This window comes from Mustela nigripes, chromosome 12 (assembly GCF_022355385.1).
Source record: "Mustela nigripes isolate SB6536 chromosome 12, MUSNIG.SB6536, whole genome shotgun sequence".
NCBI classification, from domain to species: domain Eukaryota; kingdom Metazoa; phylum Chordata; class Mammalia; order Carnivora; family Mustelidae; genus Mustela; species Mustela nigripes.
Genome location: NC_081568.1, coordinates 110996587 through 111019658, shown reverse-complemented (window position 1 = coordinate 111019658; position 23072 = coordinate 110996587). Strand labels below are relative to the sequence as shown.

The window sequence follows — 23072 nt, the reverse complement described above, 5'->3', positions numbered from 1 at the left end:
TCTTCCTTCTACTCTGAGAGAGACGGGAAGCCATCCAAGGGTTTTCAGCTGAGGAGTGATTAAGAACTGACTTATTTTGTAAAAGGATCACACCGACTCCGAGAAATATGGACTGGAGGGTTAGGTGAAATCCTGGAGCCCAGTTCCAGAGGCTTTTATATCATCCCAAGCAGAAGGTGATGGTGGCTTGGATCAACATGGCAGGAGATGATTTGTGAGGAGAGATTTCAAAGTTGTAAACTACAAGATTTTATAATATATTAGACATGGAATGTGGAAAAATCAAGGTGTAAAGGATAACTCTGTTCTATTAAAGATGAAATAGGAAGTTTTATGCTTAGCTAAAAAAACTATAGGTAAAGACTAAATATTTGAAATTAGCTAAAATCATAACAGTTAAAGTTCTTCTTAGACTTTGAATTTGTTAGGTACTCAGTTTAAAACAATTATTGATCATTACTTCTTTAGCGCCAGTGTTTTTTTGGTGTTATCCCGCTTTTCCTTGAAGACATAACTTGATAAGTTAGGAAGATTCTCTAACTTAGAAACAACAGCCCTTATCAAAACTCGTTTTTCTTGTTGTTGTTTTCTTTTTGTTGTTTTTTGTTTGTTTTGGTCTTCCAAATCTTGGATGTTCTCCTGTTTTGTCCTACTTCTTAAGCCATTCTTTGTTAGTCTTTTTTGCTGGCTCCCCTTCCTTGGCATTTCTTAATTCCCAGTTCTTTCTTTGTGTTTGTTACAAGCCACCTTTTTATATCCATCTGCATATAGGTAACTCTACGTGGACCCCGTGCACACACTAGAAAAGCTTTAATTATTGTCCAAGTCCTGATGTAGAATTTTCTAGTCCTGCACTGTTCATTGTAGTAGTTAAATCTGCTAGTGGTTGCATGCTAATAGTGGTTCCATAGCTAAGAATGAAAATGTAGGGAATAGTGCTAATGGTGATAGGATTATGGGTAATCCTACTGAACACCATAGATGCTATGTGTAACCCTCTGTGTAACGTATCTAAGTATATTGTATATTTTGTGCAATACCTATTATTTTTTTCCTATATATGCCTATGATAAAGGTTAATTTAAAAATTAGGTATAGTAGGAGATTAACAACAATAACTAATAATAAAATAGAACAATTATAATAATATGCTATAATAAGAGTTATGTGAATGTGATCTCTCTCTCTTTCAAAATATCTTATTGTACGGTAGTCGCACTTCCTGTGATGGTGTGAGATGATGGAATGCCTACATGATGAAACGAAATGAGGTGAGTGACATAGGCACAGGAATATAGCATTAGGCTACTATTGATCTTCTGACGATAGGTCAGAAGGAGGATCATCTACTTCTGGACTGCAGTTGACTATGGGTAACAAACTGGAAGTGAAACTTTGGTTAAGGGGAATGACTATAATAAAGGTGATTTAATAAGATAAATAAGTACAATTTGATAAAAATTATTGTGGCAACCAGTTAACCACTTGGCAAGGATAAATTTAAAACCCTAACCCAAACCCTAAAATAAAATAATTCTCCAAATGGGTGGAATATAAGTGCATAATAAAGTCTAAAACTACTAGAAGAAAATACAAATGCATATGTACAGGTGAAGAAAGCCCTTTCAGTGAAGACTCCAGGCAAAAGTTTAAAGATAAATACTTTAAGATATCTCTGTGGGGAAAAGTACCACCATCCAAGTGAGAAAGCAAATGACAGACAAGAAAAAATATAACTATGTGTGACAAAAAGTTGTTAATGTCTAAGATGTAGAAATCTTACAAACGCATAACAAAAATAACATTTAACAGGCAAGGTACAAAAAAATCAGAAATATAAATGATAATATATGATGAAAAGCATTTCATCTTACTAGTAATCATAACTATGAACAAAAAATTAGAGATCCTCTCTCTTCTCATCAATCATCAGGCTGTCAAAGAGTTAGAGAAGGAAAATGCCCAGTATGGTTCACTGAAAAGAGATGGGCTCACACAGATTGTTGGCAGGAGGAAAAATAGTAGAAACTTTCTACAGTGTAACTGGAAGTAATGTATTTAATTCAGAAATTCCACTTCCAAGAATTTTTTCAATAATCAGATTCATAAAGATAGAAATGTTGATATGTATCAAAAACAGTATTTATAATGTGGGAAAGCTGAAAATAACTTAAATGTACACCTATAGATTATTGCTTGAGTAACTCATACATCCATAAAATGGAGTTCTTCTCAATTATTACAAATAATGGTGTCAATCTACATCGATCAATATGTAGCATGTTGATGATATGTTGCTAAAGGCTAAAGGTAGTTTTCCAATGAATATGTCCCACTTTAAAGATACATATTATTTCAACCATACATATTGAAAATAACATATAAAAATATTGTCCGAAATGCTCTAGTGGTTCCATGCTATCGGTGGAAATATACTTAATAGCAGTTATGGTGGTAGGATTATGGGTAATTTTTTCCTGCTTGGTTTTATTTTTGGCATCTATCTTTCTGCATAAACATGAATAATTTAAATAATTTTAAAATGCAACAAATACATATATTGAAATGTCATGTTTCGTAGCAATGCCAGAAGCTTAGACCAGATGTTATGTTTATATGGCAAGAGCTCACTTGTGCCACACTTCTCTACTTTCTGACAGTGACATGTCTTGTCCAGAATCTCCACAGCACATCTGTGTAGGTACTTACATTAGAGCCCACAGACTGAATTCAGTTCAACTGCAGAGAGCGGGCGCTGCCATGCTCCTTCTCAGGAAAACATGGCAATACTGGCATTGTCTCACATCAGGTGACTGAGCTCCAAAAAGACTGCCCTTAATCCGTTACAAAAGGGTTCACTGGGATTTCCACGAGCTCTTGTTACAGCCTGGTCCTCCTTGCCCCTCCCCCAGAGGAGAGTTTGGTTTCAAGTTCTTTATTCTAAAACAATTATTTTGTCTATTTTTAGAAACTCATTCTCAAACAATTATTAAAAAACATTAGAGTTTTGCTTATTGGAATAAAAACTCCCATTTATTTTTCAAGGAGCCGTGTAAGCTATGCTGGGCTGCTTTCAACTTCTCCCATATTAGGAAGATAAGATTCAGAGATTTTATGTGATTTTTTTTCAAGGTGGCAGTGTGAGAATTCAAACTCAGCTATTTTCTTTCAAATCTGAAGATCCATTTAATTTTATCACATAGCCTTCTACGCCTGTCATTGAAAGCCATAGACTTTAACTGGCAAGAAGAGAAAACCCCAACACTTTTGATTGTAAAATACAATTGATAAGAAATGATAAATAATTACTTCATAAAATACTTTCCAACTTTTGTTTTTATTTTACAATTAAAAACAACACAAAAGAGAAGAGAAAGGGAAAATAGTTTTTAAATTCCCTAAACAGACTCTTTTCTGAAAGCTACTTCTTACCCAATATTTTTTTTTCTTTTAATTACTTGGAAATAAAACTGGAATAAACGCACTGTGAAATCTACTGATTTATATGTGTTACAGATGGTATACTAGAAAGAAAACACTAAATTCAAGGAAAATATATACAACACAATGCTGCAAAGTATGCCACTCACCTAATTCATCTGGTATTCTTCAAATACAATGGAATTATCCTTATATGTTTAAAACAATAATGTGGCTTATATCTTAAAAGCTAACAGTAAGGAAAATATTTGTAAATCAAAGGTTTTCAGCTGACTCTTTGTAAAATTGTAATTTGGTGTAATATTTTTCTCATGCTGAATGAGCCTTCTAGTGCATTAACATCTAGCCAGCAACGATGTCATGCTCTAGGAGCATCATTGTCAAAGTGTCCAATCAATTTGTTTGTATTCTGAATCATCCCCTATTCCTATTGGTTTTCTGCACATCAGTATTCAGCTAATGGTCTCAAAGTCCATGTTATATGTGTTAATCTAAAATTCCTCTGTCTACAACCTCTGCGGAAATAACTGAAAAGGAGAGTGTATCGGTCATACTACTTTCGTGTTTCTGAGACCCAAAAGTTGTACTCTCCGGGTCAGTACCAAATGGAGATATTTTCTAGTAGGTAATATAGCTTTTCATTACAAATTGGATCTGGTATGTGCTCTTGCAAATAGTCACATTTCTTTTTTCGTGATTGGTTCTTAAATTAGTTATCCATGCAAGGTCAATAGTGCCTCCTTCAAGTCCTCCAGCTCCTTCAAGTCCTCCAGCAGCCTGCTGAAATGCTGATCAGTTTTATATTATTTCATTTGTCTTCTTCATGTTGAACAAAAGTTCACTGGCATAGAGATCCATGGGTCTGCATACTGTTTTTTAATGAGTTATAAACAGTTGTTCTCATTAAAGTAATACATTTTAGAAAATTTGAAAAAGAAAAAAATCACACAGTTATCACATTAACATAACCATTATTTGTGTTTATTATCTTCTGGTCTTTTTTATTAATGAATCTGTAAAAACTATATATTTTTTAAAAAGGTGCTTTTTCTTTTTCCCCCTCTGACTTGTAGATATACATAATTGCAGGAATCGTAATCCTTGCTTCATGATAATATTCCAATTAGTGGCTCAAGTATGTACTTCTTTGTAATACTATAAAATCCCTCAGAAATTCACCACCATTCCCCCAAAAGCTATGAGATTGACAGTAACTTACTATAACACACACTGTATCTCCTATCCCTCTACCTGCCTTCCCCCACAGAAGTGGCATTCAGAATTCTGTTATTGTCCCCTTATTTCATATATGTGAAATATATATATTATATATAAGTATATACATTATTGTGTGTATACACATATATAAATTATACTTACATGTGATCCTAAAAATACTTATTTTATTTCTAACTTTGTAAAAGGTTTAATATACTGCATATAATCTTTTCGAATCTACTTTTTTCATTTAATAATTTCATTACTAAGACTTACAATGCTGTCTATCATTCTTTGGCATTCATTATGGAATACTGTGACTCTATGACATTTCTTTCATCTATTCTCACTTGGATGGGCATTTGGGATGCCATTGTGATAGTCTTCATAACTCTCGGTTTTAGTAGTTTCATGGTATTCCATCAATTTTCCCAATCAATTCTCTATTTTTTTAAATTTGGTTGTATCGATCAGGGTTGAAGTAAGCACCTTCATACAAATAGTTTTTCTACACTAAATATTATACTTTAGATAAATAGAAATGGAATTATTAAGTTGAAAGATATGAACATAATAGAGATTTCTAATTTGCATTCTGAAGAATAACTCCAGCAATTGTACAATTATTGGGTTGCCCTAAGAACTAACTTATCTATTTTTGGTTGTTAATTTAAGAGATAGTTATGTTTTGTTTTTAGGCTTCACTGACTTCAATCAATCAATGTTGACATATTATGGAACTTAAGATTTGGCATCTTATCTTCTGACCTAATAATTTTCCATTTGATGAGGAAAGGCATTAAGGTAAGACATAACAAAGGTAAGACATTAAGAATGAAATAATGGCTTATAGCCTGGGTTGGAAGTCTGGTTTCAAAATTTGAATGCAATATATTGTCAGTGAGGATTATTTATTCTTACTAAAGTGTCCCAACTTGGAAATGATGAAGTTGAAGCTCAAAGAAAAGAACAGACTTTCCTACCACTTAGGTAGCTCATTTTCTGTCACACTATATTGCTTTCCAACTGATCAAATATAAAATAGACCATCAAAACTTTCATTTCATTTTCATTTTGAATGATCTCTTTTCCACATTCCTGTAGGATTTATAATCCTGGCCTTGCCATGTACTACTTGAATATGCTCCTATTGTTGTTGTTGCTCTTTTTGATGATGAACACTTCATCAATCAATCAATCAATCAATCCACTTTGCTTGCGGATTCCTCTCCCATGAATTCATCCCTCATAATAGGTTGAACCGTGCTACACCTAGCATAGTTTGTTAATCCAGACTTGTGGAGCTGACCTGTCAGAAGTTACAGTCTTTCTACATTGGAGAAGCTTCCCTGTCTTTCTTCTAAATCAAAGAAGTATTAATGACATAGTTTTGATATCTCATTTTCAATATACTCTTTTTTAACATTCTCTATGTTCAATAATATTAATACTAACTACAGTTTGCATGACATTGTGGCATAATGAGTATTGCAGTGCTTGTATCATTTATATAAATTTCTGCCACAATTTTTTTGCCCTAGAAATGATCACATGATTTGGCCAATGGAAATAGTGATAGGAACCTCCCCCGCCGCCCCGCCCAGGCTCACACAGGGTGAGAATACTTGCCAGGCACTCATATAACACATTGCGACTCTCTTCTCACTAACCACAACCACAGACAATTGTCATTCAGCCTGATTCATCCCTAACAAAGCAAACACATATTTAACACTTGGTCTTGATGACTAAAGTCAGCGATTTTACTCATCATAACTGCAAGTTCCCCCCCTTTTCCTCAGTGCTGGCAATCTGCGTCTGAATTGCCTGATGATTACTCTTCTCGGTTCATTTTGCCCACTCTCATAAACAATCGCCAATCCTTGTGGCCCCGTGCAAAAATAGACCCCTGGGTGGGTCATTCATTGTGTGTCCAAATACTGGACAAGTTTGTAAAGCAAATTCATATTTCCACGTCTGTCATATTTCTCCTAACCTCAACCTGGAACACATAGCTTTCCCTAAGGTTTTATTAAAAAGGATATGCCCATATAGAACCTGTTCTCTATTTTTTCCCCTTCTTCTGATTGAGCAATTTCTTTGACTACAGAAGATGAATTTCACACATTTATCACATAAAAGATTCTCAGCCTCTCTTCCTCAGTAACCTAAGCTCACAACATTTAGTTAGTAAAACCCTTTGCTGTATTAAATACATCTTTTCTTTGCAGCCCAGACAGTCTGTGCATTTCCCAGAACATGGGTTGATTTTATGTGCACAAAAAGTGGACAGTGAGCCCTTCAACACACTCTTCTTAATGGTAAGCCTATTCTGCATTATAACACTACATGCATTTTCTCAAGGACTTCTCTGTATTTTGCAAACAAGAACTGAGGGTATTTGGTTGATGTGGAACCTGATACACGGAAAGCTGACATAACAAACTTGAGTCTAAACAGGCAGTCCCTGGACAAGTTTGTTCAGAACCTTGACCTTTTAACTCTGTCTTTTGCTTTAACATTATGTAGGATCGATTTTTTTCACTCAGCCAGAACTAAAAAAGAAAAAAACTTTAACAGACATTTGAGAATGAATTGTTACCTCTTACTCATCTTGATATATAAGCCCTTGACTGTCAATGCTAAGCAAGGAAATACCAAGGGGAGAAATTCAGTTATATTGAAACACCAAACACAAGCACCACACAACAAGAAATGCAGACCACTTTAAACTGCTAATTCTGGTAGCTGTGAACTTTTGAATGAATTATGTGAGATGAAAGTTCATTTTGATATCGGTTGGATCTTAAGACACATCTTCCCATTGAAATTATGTGATCTGCTGATTATGTTCTTGGTGAAGAATGAAAAAAAAATCTATTTAATGCAAAATAGACTTACACAATGGCAATAATAGTGCTATTTCAACCACACCTCACTTGTTTCAGTGGGAGAAAACCTTTCCAGCTCCAGACTTTCACACCAGGACCACTTCAAAAGCAGATGTGACCAATTCTGTTGGTAGCAGGAGATGCATAAGGGACAGGCCACATGACAAAAAAGCTAGAGATGCAAGCAGGTTTCAAAACCAGTATCTTAATTCTGCATTTCTATAGGATGAATGTCATTTTTCTATCTGCATAAAGGATGTCAGACAGTCCTCAGGTTCTCTGAGTTGAAAAAGAAGGAGCAGTTACTCTCTGGCAAGTGGGAATCTGAATGTAGACCATCCCTCATTCCTTCATTACACATGTAGACCTGCATCGTGTGCAAGAGAGCAGTCTCTCTGCAGGTGGCACAAGACCCAAGATAACACATGGAAAGGAAGTGTCAATGAGGAGGGAGGAAACATATGGCAGGTTAGGTCTGGGTAAGGAATATCTTGATTTGTAGAAGATGCACCCCACGTAGTCATAGTGAAGAATGAGGAGTCATACTCAAGCCATGTCTTTAGCATGTAAGTGGGAGAATCTGCTTTAATTCCTGGCTGCCACATCTCTGAAAGGAGGTTATTAGATTCAATGATTTCTCAAGGCCTTCTCAGCTTCAACATGCTGTCTTGTGCTGCCAGAATGCATACACAATACAGTTGTAGGGAGGGGTCAAGCAGGAACCTGGCAGAGACCTATATATGGAAAATGAAGACTTGAGAAGAAACGACTGGGTACCAGCCAGAGCCCAGTGAAAAACAGATCCCAAGATGGAGAGTGGGATTTGGAAGCAAGATAGCGGCCATGCTCAAAGACCATGCTTTGACAGGCTTTTGAAACTCCTTCCAGGGTAGCTTCATGGGTGAGCTGGCACCGAGTATCTGAGTATTGACCAAGACCCCTTTAAACACCTTCTTGTGTCTGGTCAGAACTTAGCCTGGAGAATATGGTAGAAAGAAGGCATCCTCAACCACTGCATCATGTTGGTGGTAGGGATTTCCAAACCATTCATACTATTTCATTTTGACTTGGATTAACACCCTTTTGGATTTGACTTTCCTCTTTTCTACCACCTCACTGAAATGTCCTTATTTCTGATGAAAATAAGCCACAGCCCTTGGCCATGATGGGGAGAGGATAGGGTTGAGAGTTATGGTCATGTTGGGAGTCAAAGAGAGAGTATACAGTGACGGAGACCGGGCAGAACCTAAAATATATATTGACCATCTGATTTAGCCCAAATACAGTATTAGAGTATATGGGTCTTTCTTGCATGGAGTTAGCTTTAAATTTATTTGACTATTAAATGAAAATGTATAGTATATCCAAAAATATTAGAAGCACCTATTATAATATCATTGGTAAAATTTCCTTTTTTTATCCATGGCCTTGAAACATATAAATACATTGATATATTATGTCATGAAGTCTTCTGATATTTTCCCTCAGTTCATGTTTCCTTTGCACACATGACTTGAGAAAACATTTTGTACACTGCTAAGATAAGCAAGACAATTATTTATGAGAATTTGCTGCATTGTTCTACCTGTAATATTCTTCAGTAGGTAGATGATTGTCTACTAATTAAAATCAAGATTTTAGAGATTTAAAGAAAAAAAAGACCTAATTTGTTGCTAAGCAATTCTTAAGAATAATCATATTACAAAGAAGCAGAAGAGATAAATCAATATGGAAAATCATTTAAACTTAGAAACACATTTTACTTTAGAATCTGTATAATTGATAAGTTTTCTGTTTCCTATTAAGTGGTTGAAAAGCCTTCATGGCATCTTCACAGATAATGATGCTTATGCTCTAGGTGGCTGAGCCTCATATTTAAAAGAAAAAAACAAGTTTTAGTAACAAATGAAAGTTTCACTAACACCTGGAACACAACCATAGACTTTCATGAGACAAGCACTTCCACCATAAATGAGTAGGAAAGATATTTAATAGGAACAAAAGTAATTTTTCTCCTAAATTAGTTGTTAGAAATTTCAACTCCTATGGAATCTCATAGGAGCTATGATATTAAAGAGAGATTTACGTCAACTATACATCACAAGAAAAAAGGGAGAGATTTGGCATACAAGATAGAAATATGAAGCTAAATTATAAAATGGGGTTCAATTATAAAATGGGGTATTTAAGCATGACCAATGTAAGAGCAAGGATTCTTAAATAAAAAGTTGTAATGAGTTATATGTTAGTTTTCAGTGCAGTGTGAGAATTAAATTATCATAAATTTGGATATTGAGTCTTCAGGAAAGAGAAAATTCAACTAATATTTATTAAGAACCTAAAATAAGCCTGGTGCTCCTAGGTCCTTACATATTTATTACTTCATTTTAATTCTCACAGATCATATTGATATTGACAATATGGCAGACAAAGAAACTGAGGGTCTAAGAAATCAAACAAATTTGTTTAAAATCATATACTTAGTCCTTCTGATGGCAGGAAACAGTGCTCCAAATCTGTTGTATGCATAGAACAATCCTACATTGGTCACATGTTCTTTTAGGCATCTCACCACTTGAAATATTTGAAGATGTTTATCATTTGCAAAGATGAAATTTCTGCATATTAAATAAGTTGTAGTCAAAACAAGTGCCGTGTTTTGCTATTTGACCCTGGGCAAGTTGCATTATGACTGTGGAGGACACTGTGCCCCATTTTCCTCATCTATAAAGAATTATTTATTTATTTGAGAAAGTGAGTGAGAGTATGAGTGGGAGGCGCAGAGGAAGAGGGAGAGAGAATTTCGAGCAGACTCTGCTGCTCAACATGGAGCCTGACCTGAGGCTCCATCTCATGACCCAGAGATCATATCCTGAGCTGAAACCAAGGGTCAGAAACTTAACTGAGCACCTCCCACGCACCCCTTCCTCATCCATAAAATGGACGCAAGAGTAGAACCTACCCACAGGCTGCTATGAGAGTGAAATGACATAAGGTATGTTAGAGGCCGTGAAAAGAGATTGAAAAATAAGAAATGATTAATAAATTATTATTTACTCTTATCATTATCTTTCAGATATTTCACTGGCTTAAATAACCCCTTTTAGAAAACAGGAAATCTGCTTAAATAAAATGCACAACTTGCTCCTGTAAACATTAAACCTTTCAAGAGAAAAGTTAGGTATATTACTTAAAGCACCCGAGTGGGGTTGTTGAGAGTGATGGATAAAGGGAAGCCAATTGTTCTACTGTAGGTCCTCACTAACCCAGAGAATCAAGTCTTTGGAAGATTTCAAGTAGACTAGACAGCAAATTGTAAAGTACTAAGTGAACACACTGCATATATTAAAGACTGAAAAGATTGATCCAATAATTATGTCTTGTTTACCTTAAACTGTTAAATAGGTTTTGAACACTTGAAAATTATTTCTACTTTAACTTCCTTAGTGCCTAAACTGGATACAAATGGTGACGTTACACTCCCAGGGAAACAGTTTCTTTTCACTTTTTTGTGAAAGCATTTTGAAAAGTTGAAGAGCATTTTTGAGAAGCTAGAGGTAATGTATTGTCATAAAGTGTTAAACTAGGAAGCAAGGAGCTTTTCTATATGGTAAATTCTGAACACTATAAACCTCTAAAAAAATGACAGTAAATATGTAATGTAAATGGATTTCTGGAGACTGACTGAAAAGTAGAAAGTTCCACATACATGTGTTCTAGAATAACTTTACAAGCAAGGGTATTTGAGGCTACCTGAGAAAAATGAGACAGTGGTTTCCTGATTGGCTTGTTCAGAGGACAGATGTACTTAGGGAGAGCCCATTGGCTCTTGTTTGTTTTTTCTCTTGATTTCAACTACTGTTTTCCAGTCCTATGCATAAAAGGGAAGGGAAGATAAAAGACTTGAAGCAGCTTGGTCAAAATACCCATGAGGTATTGTGTGTGTGTATTTTCTTTAAATGCAGCAAAAATTGTGATATACGCTAACTTTTAAACAGCTAAAGTCATGTGTTTTGAACTTCAACAAAAAAACTAGGAGTCTCACATTATGAGGATAATTTAATAGAAGCAATGGCTTGGAAGAGGGAGGAATTTCAAATAAGGGAAATGAATTCCTCTTCTGCTGTTGTGGAATGAGGTAGATGAGACATGTGGCGGGAGACAACTGTTCAGACTTGGTGACCTTCAGACAATCCATGTTATTAAAAACAACATCTGGAAATACTGAAGTTGTAGTTCTTAGATATGGCTACAAAGACAGTGTTCGTTGTAATTAAACATTTCGGAAAAACTTAAGACATTTCATAAGAACCTAAGTAAGGAAACTTAGATGAGTAGCTAGATACTTTTAGTGATCACCTCTATGAAAAAAACAATAATCAACATGAAAACAGTAACAAAAGCAATCGACTGTGTCTCTGTGTTCATAGTCCTGTGTTGGGAGCAAAAAGCTTTGCTTTCTTAGAGATATCAGAAGCGCTGCCCTGTCCTTGCTCCAGAGAACTCCTTGCTTGCTTTTCACATGAAATGGCTCCATAATCCCAGAAATTAATAGAGGAAAGATGAAGAATTTATCAATAATTTTAACATGATCCTTTCCAAATGTCTTCATTGATTACTAAAGGTAAGCCATCTCCCTTGTTTCATGGAAGAAGTTTTCAAGTGCTCATTATAGCCCAACTAAGGGAACAGAGTCTGTCTTGTCATTAGGCTTTGATTGCATTCGTAAGACATGTGGCATCCCTAACAACATCCCTAACAACAAATGGAGTGAATTCCATTCCACCTTTCCTCTACCCACAGTGCTGTCTGCATCAATTATCAGGGTTGAAAAATGATGTCTGGGTGTCATTCTCAAAGTAAAAAAGGGCTTGACCTTGCCAATCTGGTCACAATTAAAGGGTGAAGTATGACCTTGGAGTAGAGTTTAGGAAAGTTGGACAGATGGAAGACAAATAAAAATATTGCTAGTTGAATTGCAAAACTGTAATAGTGGCAGTTTTGTTGGATATACAATTAAAAGCATTGAAATAATAGTCTAGAGCCATAAAATTTCATTTGGAAATTCATTCTGAATAATTCAGTTTAACAACCAAGAGGAACATAGCATCAGTATACGTTTTATTTGTAGTTTAGAATATGTCTTGTCTTTTAGTTTAACATTATTTCATTTTGGCATGAAGTCCTCAGTTATGTACTTCTTTCAGTAATTTCTCATAGGATGAATTAGGGAGCTGTCCCATTGCATTTGAAGATATCCTCCAGTGCCCCAAGGCTCTTTCTCCCCTATCCAGCTTTTACTTCCTCAGAATTTTCATTCCTTCTGGTTGTATAGAATAATGTAGGGATGTCCTCTTAAATAAATTGTGTTCCTGGAGTTGTTCCTTGTTCTTGGATTGAAAGTAGACATTAAATATTTAGCCATTAGTGTCTCATAGGAGTACATGAGCATTTTTTTTCATGTTGGATGTCACCAATTAAAACTTTTACTTTTGAAGGAAGAAAGTGTTCATTTAATCAAAATTTAGTAAGTGTCTATTATACGCCTGGAATGATGTATATAATAGGCACTGGAAATAGACCTGTGAACCAAATTGAAATCTCTGCTATCATACCACTTACATTTTGTTGCAAAGAAGATGAAAAATAAAGAAAGTAAAGTCAAATAAGAAGACGAAAAATAAAGAAAGGGAAGTCAAATAAGAAGTATTAAAGATAGTTGATAGAGGTTATAGAGAAAAATTAAACAGAGAGGGGAGACGGTGGTCACTGGACAAAGTGGGGTTTGGTTCTAAGGAGAGTTTGGGTAGGTCTTGCCACAAAGAACATATCTGAGTAAATTTCCAAATGAGGTGAGTCAGGGAGCCATCAGGATATCTAGGGAGAGTGTTTCAGGCACAGGAAAAAGAAGATGCACCTGGGAGCCTGATGTTTGGTGGTAGAATCAGTGTGGCTAGAACTTAGAGCTTGGAGGAGGAATCAAGGTCTTAGAGGGAAAGGTGTGAGTGTTGGGGTGAAGAATTTGGGGGAAGCAGATTGTTTAGTACTTTGTTGGCCATTCCGAGGACGTCAGTCTTTTTTCAAGTGAGCAGGAAGCTACTGGAATAGAATCTGAGGGAATTTCAGTCTTCTCTTTAACAATTATAATGCTCTGAGGATTTTTTAATTGGAGATATTAAGGAACTATATTTCAATTATTTTATAAGTAGATTAAAACCTCCTAGCTGCTCACTTTATGTAGTATGATGTGTAAATTTTAAAATAGATCCCTTTATGTTAAATCTGTCAGGCTACAAATAATTATTTTTGTTTCTGGAAGCAGGAAGTTGAATTAGCCAATTTTAGTGAGCCCACAGCATTTCGCTAACTATTCCGAAACGTAAAATGAAGCAGGGCCAGAGTGCTATCTAGTTAAGATGCTATGCACATTAAAGAGATTCAATTAGTAATCTGGCTCAGTGAAAAATTTCTAAGTTACAGCAGGAACTACATAAATTCCAGAAAAGAGATAAAGAAAAAATATCTTGGAAAACACAATTTAATATGAAAGTTTTCTTTTTACCAGTAAAACTTTTGGAGTCTTCTTAATACTTATGAACAATTATTTATTACTTACTAAGTTTAGATATTGAATAAACTCTTTATGTTTATTATCTTGGTCACACAACTACTATTATTTCCTAATATTATTATGATGTATTAATATCACCATTCCTATTAGTAGTAGTATCGGTTATTATTAGTAGAAATGAAAAATCAAGCTTAAATTTACGGAGGTCAAGTAATTTTTATAGTGAATAAGAGCCAGAATTGGTTTCCAAACCCAGTTTTGCTGACCCTAGAGTCTACATACTATGGAAAACTGCCTCTGCTTTCTAAAGTTAACATTAGCAAACTTAGAAATCAACTTTCAAAGCTGTTATGCATGGAAACATTTAATGCTATGATTATAACCTACTGCTTGTATGTGGGTGACACATAGTAGGAGTCCATAAAATGCTAGTTCCCTCACCATTTCCCCTCATAATTGGTAAAAACATTTCTTATTTTAAAAAGAGCAATAGAGGACGGCACGTGGAGTCTGTTTAAAGAATGTACTTCCTTTTTTTAAACAGTTTTACAGTATTGGGCATCATTTCATAGGGAAATGCACTCCTCCTGTTGATGCTTATGGTAATTCTCTACAGCAACAGTGTGGACTGTACACACATAATGGTAATTTTAGAGTGGAAACATATCAATCACAATTTGTACATATAATTTTGGAAGAAATAGTGTGCTATACAGTGTCTCCAAGGAATGTGTTTGTTCTGCAAGGAAATTAAATGCTGCTCCACAATAAATGTTACTGAATGTCTCACCACTGTGTTCTACCTTGAACTCAAACTCCTTGCAAAACTCGGCTTTGACAGGTATACATTTGACAACTCTGAACCATCTATAATCTTGACCCCTATTCAAAAATATTTTTCTTTTGTACAACTAAAACCAGCCTCTCATCTTTTTTGGGGGAGGGGAATAAATTATTTTCAGCTTCTATCCCCATATTTTACCTTTGTGTCAAGTCAAGACATTGTTAATTTTTCCCCTCAAGTATCCCATTCAAACACTGGAAGGCACATAAATTGTAAACTGTGTCTAATAGCATCCTAAGAGTCCATGTCATGGGACTAACTTATAATGAGATCTTTTTTGGCTTCTCCAGCAAAACTAAATCTTCTTGGATAATATCCAAGACATATCTGTCTTATATCAAATTCTGCTCTAGAGAATGCTGTAATACAAATGTGGACCACAGTAAATACATCTCCAGGTCCAGTAAAACAGTAACTTTAATTAAATATTAATTTTTTGCCTATAATACTTTACAGTTTTTCAAAAGATTTCAAATATATGATCTCATTCTTCATGGCAGTCCTGAATAATAGGTAGAATTGAAGTTATACTCACATTTTACCCATGAGGAAACTAAGACTCTAAGACAATAAGCCAGTTGTCTCAAGTTAGACACCTGGAAAGAATTAAAGATGGTTTCAAGTTGAGGTTTTCTGACTCTTGTTCCAGAACTCTTCTCACCATTAAGTCTATGTGAAAAAGTTGGAGTGAGGTCACTCATAAATTTGTGGGTAAAATATAAGTACAATATTTTCTTTGGGACAAAATACACCAAGAAATTTTGGAGTGATTCTTTGCTTGGCAATATAGATTTTGCCTGCAACTGTCAAATATCATTCTGCTGAGAGTACATTCTGCAATTTTTTTCTGGGACATTTTTTCAGAGTATCAAAAACTTAAAAATTATGAGTAACAAAGGTAAACTAACCCACTCAGCTATGAGACAATGAAATAAAATTAACAATAATTTTTAAGATGCAGTACTGGCACAAGATTACCATGGAACCATTCAAAAATAGATCAATGTATATTTTAAAAATTTAATATATTCCAAAGGAAATAGCAGTGAAAAAGTCAAATTATTAGAAAATTGGTATTGTCAAAATTATCCATCTTCTTTATCTACCTCACAACAGAGAAATACATTCCAGATGGATTAAATACTTAAAATACATAGGTAAGAATTTAACAAATTGATGTTGCTGACTACAGTTGCCCATGTTGGAGGCTACACAACCCAGGAGTTATATTCACATGGACTGGTCCACCCTCTTGGGTGAGGAATGTTAGTACCCGTGACTGGCTTTTGATTGGGGAAGAATTTTTTTAAAAAGAAAGATATATATAAGGGCCCCTGAGTGGCTCAGTTGTTAAGCAGCTGCCTTTGGCTCAGGTCATGATCCCAGCATCCTGGAATCGAGCCCCACATCAGGCTCCCTGCTTGGAGGGAGCCTGCTTCTCCCTTTCCCACTCCCTCTGCTTGTGTTCCTTCTCTCGCTGTCTCTGTCAAATAAATAAATTAAAAAAAAAAAGATATATAAAAATCACATAAGAAGTGAATGATTGATTTGACCACATAAACACATTTGAATGCTATACATCAAATACCATAAAATTAAAAGACAAACAAGAACTGGTAAGAACATTTGCCACAAATACAATAATCTCATAAGACTGATGTATGAAATACACATATGTATGTAATGACATTAAATTTAACTTTACAATGCCCAAACCCTACAGGCACTATTCATTACTTATATAAGTTAGGACAGTGCTAAAAGATGTAACAGAAAGACTCAACAATGTAAAATGGCTCAAACATAACATAAGCAAACATTCTTAAGTTGCTTTTTTTTTTCTTTTGTACCGGGGGCTATCTTAGCAGTCTGGTGAAGCTTAGGACCTCTTTTCTGAATAACTTTTTAAAATTTTATTTATTTACTTGAAAGATAGAGAGAGAGAGAGAGAGAGAGAACATGAGTGGGGGGAGGGGTAAAAGGAGAGGGTGAAGCAGACTCCCCACTGAGCAGGGAGCCCAAAGCAGGGCTTCATCCCAGGACCTAGACAACATGACCTGAACTGAAGGTAGATGCTATCCGAGCAACTGAGCTATCCAGGCACCCCATCAGAAAATGTTTTTAAATACATAAAATAGAATTTAAAAGATTTCAAAAGAAGCCAATTAAATTGAAGTATAACAATAAAATATTACAGGAGCATGTGAATAATAATAAAGGTGCTTCTTTATTAAAACATTAAGTAACAAAATATAACAGCTAGAAAAGCTGTGCAGACAGGAAGAAGAGGAAAATGTGGGCTTTGATGAGTAGGTAGTAGTCTTTGCTAAATCAAGTTAGCAACTTGATTTTCTTTTTCTTTTTTTTTTTTTTATTTGACAGAGAGAGATCACAAGTAGGCAGAGAGGCAGGCAGAGAGAGAGAGGAGGAAGCAGGCTCCCTGCTGAGCAGAGAGCCCGATGCGGGCTGGGATCATGACCTGAGCCGAAGGCAGAGGCTTAACCCACTGAGCCACCCAGGCGCCCCAGCAACTTGATTTTTGATGACTATAGCCAGTGAGGTCAAGTTTAGAGTGAGGAGGTGAGAACTGTTGTGGAAACAAATTATGAGAATAAACATTTTGGAGAGCAAACTGCCAAGATGGATCCAGTGTTTGAAAATTGTTCAAACTCTTGGATCCACTAGTTCAATTTTTATGAATTTTCCTCAAGAATAAAAACTAACAGAAAAATTATGCACAAATTGTTCATAACGGCATTTAGCAATAATATGTTTATTATCAATTAGAACAGATATGTTTACAATAGCCAAAATAAATTAGCATTGTCAAAGAAATTGAGGTACATCATCCTATCATAGACTATTATGCTTTTGAATTCTAATAAATAATAGCTGAAACTTCTTGAATACTTATAGATTTTAGGCATTTTGCTAATCATTTTATCCCCTTTTAAGTCTTCCCAGTCACCTGGTGAGATACTTTCTTGATCTCATTTCAAAGGTGGAAAAACTGAACCTCAGCAAGGCTAAGTGTTTTGCTGAGGATTTTACATCTAAAATCCACTCTCTATTCTTGCTTACTAACAGGTCTCCAATTTTGTTTGAGTTTGCAGTGAGCTCAGCTGAAAATACTGAGCTGCTAGCCTAACACAATTCAGGCTGGCCACATGACCAGTTATGGCCAATTCAGTTGAAGCAGAGATTGCTATTCTAAAGGAAGACTCAACAGAACAGGACTTTTCAGCCTTTTGACCCTCATCTTTCCTCTTTTCTTCTCCCAAATTAGCAGGTGAAGCCTGTGTGGGTAGTAGTCATCTCATAACCATGGCTGAAAACCACAAGCTAAGAATGGCAGGACAGGAGGCTAGGAGAAGCCTGGACCTGAGGAAATTCTTGAAGACTGTACAAGCCCATGTTTACGTAAGTCCCTGAATGGTGTTTGATAAAGTCACACAAGTTACATTGTTAGGTGAGTACAGACAAAGATCTGTTTGATGCAGCTGGTCAGTGGAAAAATCAAGACGTAAGCTCAGATCTATCAGACCCAAAGATCTTTTAAGTACTAGTATATACTGATTATGTGTTTATTTGCTGTTAACTTTAAAAAAAGTAAGATATTAAAGTTTTGTATATGTATGTATGATATCCACCATACTAATATCCATGGAAAGAATACAGGAAGAAACCAAAATTTTAACAATGGTTATCTCTGGGTGGCAGGATTATGAGGGTTAATTTTAAAAATAAGTTTATAAGGAGATTTTGTTATTATAAATGTAATTCTTGCTTATTGTGGATAATTTGCAATTTGAAGAACAGAACAAAGGAAAATGTAAAATGTGCTACCTTGCAATTTTCCCTACATTTATATTTTTAAATTGTATACACTATTTTGTATCCTGCTGTTTTTACTTACTATTATAGGCATTTCTCATTGTTATCAAATATTTTAGAAATACCATGTTAATGGCTACCTATTATTCCAGCATGTGGATGAGTACAAATTGTTTAAAAATTCTTCAGTTGAAAATTTTAAACTCATTAGATTTTTTGATAATAGAAATAATGCTCTGGGAACACCTAAGTTTATAAATCTTTGTCTGTTTCACTGACAGTTTTCTTAACATAAATTCTCCAAAGTAACACTTCTGAGAATTTTATTGTTGTTACTGTCAGGAACTTTTTAATATGTGCTTCAGAAATATTGCAAAAGTATTGGTACCAGGTGTGTATGAGTGTTCCATCATTTGGAGGCCTTAAGATTGTCCCCCTGCCTTTATTCACCTCCAGTTGACTGATTAAATGGATTTCCAGAGTCTGTTATTTTGTGTTAATTAAAATATGCCTTGGTCGGGGCGCCTGAGTGGCTCAGAGGGTTAAAGCCTCTGCCTTCGGATTCTGGGATCGAGCCCCACGTTGGGCTCTCTCCTTGGTGGGGATCCTGCTTCCTCTTCTCTCTCTCTGCCTACTTGTGATCTCTCTCTGTCGATTAAATAAATAAAATCTTAAAAAAAATGTGCCTTGGTCAACGGTGACAGAATTACTGATTGAATCAAAAATACTTATAATTTGTACATAAGGGAATCAAAGGAAAGTGACAGCTGAAATTTCTCCTACTTCTGGTAGGAGTTTTCAGCCATATTATAAGGTAATTCAAAGATGCCATAATAACATAGAGTAAGACGATGTTAAGAATAGAAGATTTTCATCCATCATTAACAGTTAGCTTTTCCTGGGCGCCTGGGTGGCTTATTGGGTTAAGCCTCATGCTCAGGTCATGCTCTCAGGGTGTTGGGATCGAGGCCCACATCGGGCTCTCTGCTCAGCAGGGAACCTGCTTCCCCTCTCTCTCTCTTTCTGCCTACCTCTCTGCCTACCTGTGCCCTCTCTGTCAAATAAATAAATAAAAATCTTAAAAAAACACAAACAGTTAACCTTTCCCTAAATGTATATTTTTCCTTAAAATAGCCGGTGAAAGTGAAAGATATATATGGATATAAATCAATGAATATGTTTACATTGAGCTTGTCTTTTTAAAAAAATTTTCATTAATGGGTCGGCTGTGTAGCTCAGTCCGTTAAGCAGCTGCCCTCAGCTCAGGTCATGATCCCAGGGTCCTGGGATCAAGTCCTGCATCAGGCTTCTTGCTCCGTATGGAACCTATGTATGTCCCAAGTTTTAATTATTATTTGATAATCATTTTAAATAGTAAAATAAACACTTACTAACCCACCACCCAAAACAAAAGGTAGAAACTGGACAGTAATCTTGTATACTACTTTCTCCAATATCCCATTCCCTTGCCATCCCATGGTTTTATTTTCATATTTTGTTTTTTTAATTTATTTTAAATATTTTATTCATTTATTTATTTGAGAAAGAAAGCACAAGCAGGGGGGCGGGGCAGAGGCAGAGAGGGAGGGAGACGGAGACTCCCCACTGACCAGGGAGCCCCATGCGAGACTCAATCCCAACTCCCTGGGATTGTGACCAGAGTCGAAGGCAGCTGCTTAACTGACGGGGCCACCCAGGCACCCCATATTTTGTTTCATAAACAGTGTCTCCATGTTTTCCAATTTTGAGAACCACTTCTAATCTTCACATTAGCTTTCAAGTGACTACTTTGGCTATTTCAAATTGAAATGGTAAATTTTTTTTTTCTGCTTTAGAATCTAATCTGATGTCATATTTGAAGTCCAATCCAAGTAAATAGTCAGAAATATGCTGAACAGGTTTTTGAAGCTTTGTAATGCAAATCCTCCAATGATGTCCTTTCAGCTCTAGTACATTAAAAATTTCCATGAATCTTCCCTTTGATCTAAGGCAGTAAAAGTTGAAAAGGACTTATAACAATAATAGGCTTGTTTTAATTAAGTTCAGTAAATATTTGTTAAGCACCTACCAAGTAGGATGTGTAGAGTCTGGCACTGAGGGAGGGTGGTGCTGGTGACTCAAAATGACTAGGATAATGGCTTCTTACTAAGCTGTTTGAATTCTAAGAGAGAACCTAGAAACAGGACCTAGCACATATGGAAACTAAATGTATGAGAGATTAGGTCAATGGGAAAACATGGGTTATTGAATATGTGGTATTGAGATAATTAATATTGGCATAATTAAATGAAATTATATTAATAGTAGAAATTATAGGAATGACATGGAAAATGTGACATCTAAGGTGGACCTCCAAGGCTGAGTGGGATTAAAATAGGTCTAAGAGATGCAGGTGGAAATTTGGGAGGAGTTTTTCCAGAAGGTTATTTTCGAGTAGGGTGACTAGTTCATCCTGGGGGTTTTGTGCTTTCTGCTTCTAGTGCTGAAAGTCCCATGTCATGGGAAAAGGACAAATCAGGACCGATGTTTACCTACAAAGGGAGAAGTGGTAGCCATACTTTCCTTACCACTCCTCCCAATTTCCTAAACCAAGAAGCAAACACATAGTCCCATAAACTGAGTCCCGTAGGTGTCGGGTTTAGGAAACGAGACTCAGCCTTTCCTGGCTCTACCACTTTCTCTGATAAGGGAGATTTAAGATTTCCAAGCTCCTTGTCCTTCTCTGTTGCCTCCAGCAACACTTCTGTTGAAGCTTACACGGGCTTCAGACTCTTCTACCGCTAAGACATCAAATTTGGGCCTTTCTGTGATGGCTACCACCCATTCACCTTGGGGTCAGTCATCCATCTCTGCCTGAACTTGAGCCATGGAGTAAACTCTGAACTTTTTTTCTTTGCTGGAAAACGGGAGAAAATATTGCCTCCTATTTCATAGGTCCTTGTGGAAGAAAATGAGATCACTCATAAAATAGTGTTTTAAAAAAGGAGCAAGTTTCAGAATTGTATGTTCAGAATGATCATACTTTTGTTTAAAAAAATTTATATCGAGCATGTTTTTGCGTATTAGTTTATAAGTGCAGTGAAAAGAAGAAAACCAAACTCTAAACCATGGTTACATTTCAGATAGGGTATGAAAAAGGGGAGACATGTTAAGGAAATGATCTCCACATTCTGGCTTTGAATTTTGTGAATATTCTACAATAAATTTAGATTATATTTTAATTAGAATATAAATGAAATCAGTACAAAAATGAACAAACATAAAGACTTCACAGGCGAGTTGGCATTTGAGTGAGTCTTAATGACTACCTGTGCCTTATGTGGAAGATAGGGAAAGGTTTCCCAGCACACAGGGTAGGGGATGCCTGCAAACAGAAATGCAGGTGGGTGGTCCCAAGACAGGAGACTGGAGAGTTGGCCAGGGCTGGATCTGGGTGTCCTTTGAATGCCATCTTCAGGAATCTGAACTTTATCCTCAGAGTAATGGGAAAGCATCCAGGGGTAATACAAATGGGAAAATGAATAGAAGTTGCATTTTAGGATACTTCTGTGTTGAGGGGTGAGGGCATGGACAAGACTGTAGATTTAAAAAGGAAATCAGAAACATCCAGTAGTCACAACAAAAGATGACAAAGGCTTGGTTTATCCCCTTAGACCAAATAATATCTGTCACTTTGATGCCATAACTAATATTAATAGCTAGCATTTATTGAAATATTTGTTTATAAGTAGTATTTATTAGCCAACCTTAAATTGGCTAAGAGTTATAAGTGGCTATCTCATTTATTTCACACCAAATCTCTGTAAGACAATGTTAATATTATGAATATGTAATTGAGGAAACCAGGATTCAGAGGGGTTAAGATACATACCCAAGTATACTGTAGATAATAAATGGTGTGACTAGGATCTGAAACCACACAGCTTGCTTTCTGGGACACACTTTGAGGTAGTCATAAACCCTTAAAAGGGTCCTCAGTGTCAGAAAAATTACACTAGATAGATTTAAACAGGCATGGACGATTCCTTTAAGACTATCTCAGTACGAGAGAAATACGGACCTTATCTCCACTGAAAAAAAGAGGATTTTTAAGTGCTGGGGAAGCCAGTGAAAAAAAATTGCTGAGGGATGTTAGGGCGAATGTTGGTCAAAGTGATTAGGTAATCTGTGTTTGTTGATTGCTGCTTATTTAAGTTAGGCTCCCATGTTCTCACCAAGACTGGGATAGAGAGGTGCTGAAAAGACAGTTACTGGGTTGGAAAACTGGCCAAAG

General features: G+C 35.8%; 1 long non-coding RNA gene across 1 annotated transcript in view; it reads left to right on the top strand.

Annotated features, from left to right (window-relative positions):
- The first annotated feature begins 1210 nt into the window (after nucleotides 1-1210).
- LOC132027974 (uncharacterized) overlaps nucleotides 1211-23072 on the top strand; it is a 52051-nt gene continuing 30189 nt past the window's right edge. Inside the window, exons 1-4 of the long non-coding RNA XR_009407284.1 lie at nucleotides 1211-1271; nucleotides 5358-5463; nucleotides 6891-6980; nucleotides 18252-18385. This is a non-coding gene — a long non-coding RNA (uncharacterized LOC132027974). The remainder of the gene's footprint in view (nucleotides 1272-5357; nucleotides 5464-6890; nucleotides 6981-18251; nucleotides 18386-23072) is intronic.